Below are 328 nucleotides of genomic sequence, written 5' to 3'. Positions count from 1 at the left end.
GCAATCAGAAATGCTCTTACTCAATTTGCACAGCAATCAGGAGAATCTTTATGTGAAGCTTGGGAGTACTACAAGGAGATGCTAGGAAGTGTCCTCATCATGGCATGCTTGATTGGATGATCATCAATTGCTTCTACAATGGTTTGGGAGCGCAGTCTAGACCCATGCTCGATGCAGCATCGGGAGGAGCGTTATGGCTAAGAGCTTTGATGAAGCTTATGAGCTAATTGAATTGATGGCTGCTAACGAATATCAGAACCCACTCAGAGACTACCTCAAGGCAAGGTAGCAGGAATTCTGGAGGTGTATACAGCTACTTCATAGCTGC

General features: G+C 45.1%; 1 non-coding gene across 1 annotated transcript; it reads right to left on the bottom strand.

The window, feature by feature from the left end:
• Positions 1-106, bottom strand: LOC141705641 (small nucleolar RNA R71). Its single transcript, XR_012568429.1, has one exon. It is a non-coding gene; the product is annotated as a small nucleolar RNA R71 (small nucleolar RNA).
• Between the last annotated feature and the right edge of the window lie 222 nt (positions 107-328).

Source organism: Apium graveolens, unplaced genomic scaffold, assembly GCF_009905375.1.
Source record: "Apium graveolens cultivar Ventura unplaced genomic scaffold, ASM990537v1 ctg9176, whole genome shotgun sequence".
NCBI classification, from domain to species: Eukaryota; Viridiplantae; Streptophyta; class Magnoliopsida; order Apiales; family Apiaceae; genus Apium; species Apium graveolens.
This window is presented reverse-complemented; position numbering and strand designations above follow the sequence as displayed.